General features: G+C 41.9%; 1 long non-coding RNA gene across 1 annotated transcript; it reads right to left on the bottom strand.

Annotated features, from left to right (window-relative positions):
* Positions 1-4,141: 4,141 nt before the first annotated feature.
* LOC119021639 lies at positions 4,142-6,012 on the bottom strand. The gene is made up of 4 exons (XR_005075707.1): positions 5,745-6,012; positions 5,408-5,483; positions 4,954-5,042; positions 4,142-4,653 (listed from the first exon to the last, which is right to left on the bottom strand). It is a non-coding gene; the product is annotated as an uncharacterized LOC119021639 (long non-coding RNA).
* Between the last annotated feature and the right edge of the window lie 2,170 nt (positions 6,013-8,182).

Below are 8,182 nucleotides of genomic sequence, written 5' to 3'. Positions count from 1 at the left end.
CTCTGATTCAGATCGGGGAGGCCGTTCCTCCCAATCACACCCCTCCAGGTAACACTGTCGTTGCCCACGTGAGCGTTGAAGTCCCCCAGAAGAACGACGGAGTCCCCGGTTGGAGCACTCTCCAGTACCCCTCCCAGGGACTCCAAGAAGGCCGGGTACTCTACACTGCCGTTCGGCCCATAAGCCGAAACAACAGTGAGATACCTATCCCCGACCCGAAGGCGCAGGGAAACGACCCTCTCGTTCACTGGGGTAAACCCCAACACATAGCGGCTGAGCCGAGGAGCTATAAGCAAGCCCACACCAGCTCGCCGCCTTTCGCCGCGGGCAACTCCAGAATAGAAGAGAGTCCAGCCTCTCTCAAGGAGTTCGGTTCCAGAGCCCAGACTGTGCGTAGAGGAGAGCCCGACTATCTCTAGTCGGTACCGCTCAACCTCTCGCACCAGTTCAGGCTCTTTCCCCCCCAGTGAGGTGACATTCCATGTCCCCATGGCTAGAGTCACCATCCGGGGATTGGGTCGCCGGGGCCCCCGCCCACGACCGCCACCCAAATCCCACTGCACCCGCCCCCTCTGAACCCTCCCGTGAGTGGTGAGCCCACAGGAGGGCGGGCCCACGTCGCTCTTCCGGGCTGCGCCCGGCCGGGTCCCACCATATGTAAGCTATTTATATATTTATTTTGCTATTTTGTTTTAAATGATTGAATGTGTTTTGATGATTGATTGATTGATTGATTTACATTTGTTGTAGTCAGGTAGTCAGAGCTTCCATAGTGTCTTCTTGATGCTCCCACCAGGGGGCACCAAAGTCTAACAAGTGTAAGTCTAAAGACCTTTAGTCACATTTTTCAGAGAATATGAATGATTATACAATAACTTTTCTTTCCCTCATGGTTAGTGGTTGGGTGAAGCCATTTATTATCAAACAATTGTGTTTGCTCTTTTTAAATCACAATGACAACAGAAACTACCCAAATGACCCTCATCAAAAGTGTACATAACCTCGTTCTTAATATGGTGTGTTGCCCCTTTAACATCAGTGACAGCTTGAAGTCTTTTGTGGTAGTTGTGGAAGAGGCTCTTTATTTTCTCAGATGGTAAAGCTGCCCAATCTTCAACAAGCCTCCAGTTCCTGTAAAGTCTTGGGCTGTCTTGCATGAACTGGATGTTTGAATGATACTGAGGTCAGGAGACGGAGATGGCCGCTCCAGAACCTTCACTTTTTTCTGCTGGAACCAATAACAGGTGGACTTGGTCTTGTGTTCTGGATCACTGTCATGTTGGAACGTCCAAGCATGAACGTCCAGGCTGATGAGTGCAAATCTTCCTCCATTTCTTTCTGAGAACATGCTGCATTCATCTTGCCATCAGTTTTGACCAAGTTTTCTACCCTCATTTCCCACTTCTTAACTAGAGTTTGAACACGACTGATTGGCATTCTCAGTGAATTGTATATCTTTTTATATCCTTTTCCTGCTTTATGTAGTTCACCTACCTTCTCCCACAGATCCTTTAATAATTATTTTGCTTTCCCCATGGCTCGCAATCCAAGCAAACAGATCACAGGTGAGGATGGTTACCTTTAGTAGCCATTTAAACCTGTATGTGTCGACTTGTGTGTTATCAGGCCAAAACCTCCACTCACACTTTTGATGAGGGTCATTGGGGTAGTTTCTCTTGTCATTATCATTTACAAACATAATTGTTTGATAATAAATGGCTTCACCCAACCACTAACCATGAGGGAAAAAAGAGTTTTTGTTCTTTCATTCATATTCTCTGAAAAATGGCCCAAAAAAATATGCTGCCAGGGCTTGAAAGACTGTGCTTCAGGCTACAGTCCACTTCACCAATCAGAACATGACTGACTAATGATAGTATAAAATAAAATCATCAGCATCATGACATTTGATGTTTTTGTGATAAAATGCAATAAATAAGATCCGCAACTGCAACCAAATACAAGTTGTAATTTGAAAAGTGCACATCCTATGGATACTTGTAACTATAACAAGACCTGACAACTCCTTCAAACGACTGCACTGTTTGTAGGATGACTCTCTGAGCGTCTCCTTCTTATACGTCACCCCTCTCTCCTCTCTGTACTCAGAGGCACATCCGTTTGATGTTCCACTGACAGCCAATATCACACAGAGGGAAAGTGTGCAATAAGTCAGTTTTCTTTGAAGGAATTATGCAAACTTTTTAAATCATCACATCAGGTCAGTGAGATGTGGCACTCGGCACTCAGCAAGAAAAGGGGACCTGCTCCCCCTAGTGGTGGAGTGAGGCAGGTGCACACCTCACTGCGTGCTGCGCTGCAAAGTGCAGTTCAGTGAGCGCAGGCTAAAGGTGTGTGGTGACGTTTACAGGGAATCACTAAATCATTGGCTGTAACAGTAATATAGCAGAGTCTGAGTTTGAGGAAAATGATTCTGGTGACTGAAGTTTTTGAAAGTTACAATTTCAGCACACTCAGCAAACATGATAAGATACAGCTATAGTAATCTAACACTTCATCATGGAACCGAAATTTAAATCCATTTAAACTACGAAGTACTTTCTGAGTACTTAGTATCACTTGTAACCATTTTGATCCCCTGACTTTTCCCCTCATGAGGTCCCATTTGTCAGGCTTGTTGACCACAATCATTGAAAATTAACAAATTCAGCAGATTTCTTCCGATTAATCATCAACGAGGCTCCCGCTGTGTGCTGCTGCACCCCAAGGTGTTCACCACCACCACCACATCTCTTCAATTTGTCAAAATGTCGTCCTTGTAAAGCTCCTTCTTCTACAAAGTGCTATAAGTTAATGCCTCTCATTTAGAAAAACAGAGAGGAACCAAAAACAACACATTACTTTCTCTGATAATTATAAGCATTAACTAGTCCTTATATGTTCAGTATACAAGTAGGCATCAAACCACAGGATGTATTTGTATAATGTTTCTGAGCTGTTAATGAATGTAACACTGTTACTGTGATGATAAATGAAATATTGAATCTGTCTTTAATAACCAGATCCTGACATGTAAATGAGACATATGTTTGCCATACTCTCAACTTGGTTAAACTAATTTAACTTTAAATAAGGACAACAGCATAATATAGACAACAGAATCAGAAATATTTTATTGATCCCCGACGGGAAATTGCAGCGTTACAGCTGCTCCCATTCAAAGTCAAGAATATGCAGAAAAAATGATAATAATAAAAATTTGTCTGAGTGATTGGTATTATTAAATTATTAAAAATCACTGTATTTATAAAAATGACGTTGGTGCTTTTTATGCCCACAGATGTCACATTTAGCCTACATGTCAGGATCTGGTTATTATAACACAGATTCAATATTTAACTGTCATGTATCAACACAGTAACAACTTCACACACACTGGCAGCTGTAAACACTCATAAGAACATAATAAAATACATCCTGAGGTTTGGTGCCTACCTGTATACTAAACATATATAAGCAGCAGTTAACGTTTATAATCATCAGAGAACGTTACATACCTTGTTTTTGGTTCCTGTCTGTTTGTCAAAGATTGACTGGTACATGTGTGAAAGTGTAAATGAGAGGCATTGAGTCTCCTCAGCAGCCATAGTCTGATCGATATTCTGGCTTGAGTTTTTAGTCATTCATACAACACTGATCAAAACAGTCATTTTTGTTACGATCAACTGAGCTTTTGTTTAGTTACAGGACAGATAGCTCACGCAGCCTGGTCCGTTCCTGGACTCGAACGGACGAACCTCAGGATCGCAACACTTGTGCGCATGCGCTCTGAGAACATTCGAAGCGACATCTACCTAAACCGCTCGGCCATCGCAGATAACGGCTTTGTGAGGTGATAAACAGGGGTGTGGTCTGGTGAGCTCATAGCGTCAGTTTGTCAATGCGCTGAGCATACATCCACCAACGGCAGGGAGACACAGTTTGTTCGTCTTTCTGTCTTTCTTTGTTCATTTGTTATTTTCAAGACAGAAGAGCATTTTCTTAATTTACAGAACCCCTCCAGCATGTGGCGCTCTAGGCTACCGCATGTATAATCATAAATGATAAAGATGGACATCGCACATGACAACAAACAGTACAACAAAACAGAAGACAATTTATTGCAAATGAGGATAAATAGATAAATAAATAAATGAATAAACAAGTAGGTAGGTAAGTAAGTAAGTAAGTATGTCCTATGTCAAGAGCCGGCCCTGATTCTCACTGTGTCCGGTCTGCAGTCTGCAAAAAAGTTCCCGTGAGAAATGTATTTTGAGTCCACACTGCAGATGCAGGTTTGTTTCAATAAATGCCACCTGAGGGTACTCCCTGATGACGTCACGGCAGTCAAAGTGCAGACCCTCTATGACGCAGAGATTCCTGGCGGGGTGCGGTGGCGCGCGCCTGTAATCCAAGCTCCCGGGAGGCTGAGGCTGGAGGATCGTTTGAGCTCAGGACCTCTGAGCTGCAGCGGACTATGTCGATCGGGTGTCCGCACTAAGTTCGGGATCGATATGGTGCTCCTGGGGGAGCCCGGGACCACCAGGTCGTCTAAGGAGAGGTGCACCGGCCCAGGTCGGAGACGGAGCAGGTCAAAGCCCCCGTGCCGCTCAGTAGTGGGATCGCGCCTGTCAATAGATGCTGTAGTGCAGCCTGAGTAACACAGCGGGACCCAGTCTTTATACACTCTTTATACTCTTCAACACACACACACACACACACACACACACACACGCGCTCAACAACAACGTCTTTATATGTTACAGCAGCTTCATCACTGCTCATTTAGCTTCTTGTTTCCATCACAAACCTCCACAAACCAGCGGTGTTTGTTTGTCCTCTTTATTTGTGTGTGTGTGTCTATAATATCAGTTCTTTGTTTATTATGAACTGCTTCATTTTTATGAAACATTTACTTAACACTGAATATCATTACTGATAATGTGATCTAACCTGGTGATGAAACGTGACAGAAGAAAAGGGACAACGATAACGTTCTCATCTTGTTTTGATGAAGTTGACGTCCTTCCTTTTTCACATAACTATGGTGAGAGAGAGAAAAAAATACCAAATAATTTTGATTCAGAGATTGTGTCAGACTGAAAGAGGTTTTTTTTTTTTCTAAGCCTATCTTTGAGTTCAAGTGAGGGACACTTGGTTGCAGGACTTGCATTCATGATGGTATTATTTAAAGGTGATTTAGTTATAAATCACACTATGAATGAACCATACATCAATAATTGCCTACTTTTATGCATTGCGTGATGACTGTGCCACATGATACAGCAGCTGCTTTGGCGTTGCTAGAGGACATTGCCAATGCCCAACTAAGTTGATAGTCAGGATTTTCCAGTGATTCTTCAAACTCATTACATACTGTACAGGTACAATAATAAAAACAACACACCTGTACGATCACGGTGACCTCAGCCACGACATCACAACTGTTGGAAGCCAATCATGGTCAAGTATGCAAGTAAACACTGAGACAAACATAGAGTTGACTAAACAGTGAAGCAGGAGACATTTCATGTCTTTATTTTAACTTCGGAAATTAGAAACATTTGCATGGTCATTGATTTAAATTTTTTTTTTCTCTTTGAAAAAAAAAATTTAAATTAAATTAAATTTTAAAAAAATCATATGATACACAAAACATTATTCAAAGGAGAATATCTCTTATGTAATACTCTTAAATAATACAAATTAAGATTCACATGAGCAACAACAAACCCTCAACCCACCATCAGCTCAGTCAGTGCTCACGTGACACGACACCCCAAATGCAGGCAGGGTCACATCATGAGGAACTGGCAAATGACAAAACAAGGACTCAGTGACACCACTATTAAAGAACACAATCTAACTATGTTATATCAACCTGCCACATTTAGAAGGCATGCAGGCTCTGATTTCATCACTTTTTTCCTAATGTCTCCCCCCCCAAAAAATATTTTCCCCTTTGAACCGTTTACACATGAAGTGACTCCTTAGATAAATGGTTTAGCATCATTACACGGTCAGAATGAGAGAGTAAAATAAAAAAATATATATATTTATTTACTCATTAAATTTTTCACATTGATATGAAATACAAAACTTAATAACCAACTACTACTACCTCTTTAGTTGCAAAAGTAGGAACTAACCCCACCGGAGCTCTACCGCTTCATTATCATGCATTGGCAGCCGGCTTGTATTGTGGCTTTCCCCGGCCTATGAGCAGGGAGCCGGGTCTCTACCGTCACTCATGGCCGGGAATGCCTGTCCTGTAAGCGGGCTGACATGCATTGATGTTAGCGGGACCCATGCTCAGCAGCATGGTTCGACCAGCTATGAAGCGGGAGCACGCTCAGTGGCATTAGCTCCTACAATATCAGCGAGGAACTCCAGCCGTATTTATAGACCTCTCTCGTCGTCCGACTATCACTCATGGTGCCCACTTTTATCTGATTTTTTTTCTTGCCAGTTATTATGCCTGTCACACAGTCACAACCAATACTCACATACTCACTAACTCACCAAACAGTTTTCACATTTGAAATTGCTTTACTTTTGTAATTATTTGCCTTCATTTGGCTGAAATTTCCTAAAAAGAATTTTCATGAAGTAATATTTTATGAAAATGTATAAAGGGGCGGAGCTACAGTGATGCCCTGGTAGCGCTGGCCACCTCTGGAACCTGATTGGATACCTCAGTTGATTGACAGGTCCCTGCATGTCACGTTCAAAATAGCATACTACGGAAAGACAAACACGGGAGGCAGAATAAACGTATTTGAAAACACGAATGGACGAGAGGACCTACTTTAACTACATCACTCTTAAGTAAGTTTTAAACTGATGAGAAGTTGTTCTACACTGACGATTTGACTGCACATTTAGAGAAGAGATCTTGTCCCTAATAGTTCAACTGTGCGAGTAGGCTAACGGCTAGCTTACTCGCACAGTAGGCTAACCGTTAGCTAGATCTTCTGCCCCGCACAGCCGCCGATGTTATGAAAGGCAATGACTAATGTTAGCCTGAAGCTACGTAGCACTAGCTTGGGATAATGTGGAGGAACCAGGTCATAGTCAGTTTTTCAGTAAGGGACTAAATCAACTCAGTTAGTAAGAAATTCATACTAGAGCTCAAAATAAGCTGCCATGAATACTCAGTGAGTATATCAGTGTCCATGTAGCTTGTTTGGTATTGTCAAGGCCTAAACTGTAGCCAGTTTACTGAGAGGGGTCTGGCAGCAGACCTTCAGTGTGAGGTCGCTTCCGGTGCAACCTCCAGTCTGAGGACGGGAAAAAACAAACTTTTTTAGCGTCTCCCCAAGGACTCGTGTATTTTCGGCTTTTTATTACCATCGTATCGCGACAGCAGGAAGTGACTGATTTTATTTATTCAAAAAAAGTTCTGAATACACGGATCTTGCACGTTTGCCGTCTCAATATACATCGTTTTCAATATATGTAATTCTAAAGTACGCAAATTACTGAATGTTATAAATGTGGGCTCTTTGTTATTTTAAAGTTAGGTCAATGGCGGATAACGTACGCTAACTGTTTATATGTAACTGTGTTCAGCTTTGTTAAACTTTTTAGTTAAGCGTCTAACACAGGTATAGGTCTTAAGATGTTGTTGATGTCGTCCAGATGAGAATGAAATTAAGATTTAATGTTTTGCTATCGCTCAGGCTGCTCGGTTTACTGAAATAAGAAGTTTTCACCCAGCGTGTAAAGGCCGTATAAGCTAATATTAATCTAATGCAATCTTTGGTACTGCAAAGTGCCACTGTTTACATGTCCTCAGGCTCTTCCATTACACGTGACAAATCTGTTCTCAATACCCAGCAAATGAAGGGGTCCCAGATCTGGTGAAAATTAGTTGTTTAAGTTTTATTGTATTTGTAACTTTCTCTAAGGGGAGAGTTGTACATAGCTCAGACAGCCACCTACACTTGGACTTTTGGTGTTTCTCCATGAGAGGGCTGTTATTCTCTTTGCCATTAACACACGTAAGTCTACAAACATGTGCTGATATTTCTTTATCTTCAAGTCATCTGGATATAGACCCAATAAAAACAACTGTGGGAGTAAGGGTATCTGAATCTGTAAAATGTTTTGAATACGTAGTTTTATTTCTCGTCAGAATGTTTGTATTTCTGTACATTGCCAAATACAATGGAAAAATGTT

Source organism: Acanthopagrus latus, chromosome 6 (genome assembly GCF_904848185.1).
Source record: "Acanthopagrus latus isolate v.2019 chromosome 6, fAcaLat1.1, whole genome shotgun sequence".
Classification (NCBI taxonomy): domain Eukaryota; kingdom Metazoa; phylum Chordata; class Actinopteri; order Spariformes; family Sparidae; genus Acanthopagrus; species Acanthopagrus latus.
The sequence above is the reverse complement of the archived record's forward strand: the minus strand, read 5'-3'. Positions and strand labels throughout refer to the sequence as shown.